Source organism: Elephantulus edwardii, unplaced genomic scaffold (genome assembly GCF_000299155.1).
Source record: "Elephantulus edwardii isolate Elephantulus edwardi_28Jun2011 unplaced genomic scaffold, EleEdw1.0 scaffold00318, whole genome shotgun sequence".
Taxonomy (NCBI): Eukaryota; Metazoa; Chordata; class Mammalia; order Macroscelidea; family Macroscelididae; genus Elephantulus; species Elephantulus edwardii.
The window spans coordinates 260,423-261,145 of record NW_006400068.1 but is presented as its reverse complement, the minus strand read 5'-3'; positions in this window follow the sequence as shown (position 1 = coordinate 261,145).

The following is a 723-nucleotide window of genomic DNA, read 5'->3' as shown; positions in this document are numbered from 1 at the left end:
TGGCACAGGACAGAGCGGAGTTTAGGGCTGTTGTACATAGGGTCGCTATGAGTCGCAGGTGACTCGACGGCACATAACAACAACAACAACATCATTTAATATTTTGTTCATGGATTCCTCCAGCATTGCATTTCAAGACTTAATTTTTTCTCCAGTTCTTTCTTATTCATAAATTCCTAGTTTGTTCTTCCCTTCTGATTTTCTAATCCCAGATCTTTGCTCAATTTATTATAGTTCTTGCTTTGTTTTCTTACACTTTCCTTTGAAATTTTCTGTTCAGACAATTCCCTAATTTCCGCATTACTATCCCTTGATTTGGCTTCTTTTTGTTCCACTGCAAATTTCTGCATTTCTTTTGACATCTATTTTAGTTTTTTCTCTCTTCCCTGTCTTTTAATTCCTTCATGGATTTTGGCTGTGATAACCATTCCACAACTTGTCTGGTCTTCACCCATTTGTGTTCTATTCCTGAGACAGGCTTTCAGTTAAAATATTACATTCAAGGTAATAGTTTAGTCCTTATGGACTGTTTTAATTTTCTTCAACTTCAATTTGAACTTGCATGTGAGCAGTTTATAGTCTGTTCTAGTAAGCCCCTGACCTATTTTGACTGTTGATGTTGAGTTTCTCCATAGTATTTTTCCACAGATGTGGTCAATCTGATTCCTGCATAGTCCAACAGATAAAGTCCTTGAGCATAGTCACTGTTTATGTTTTTTTTTT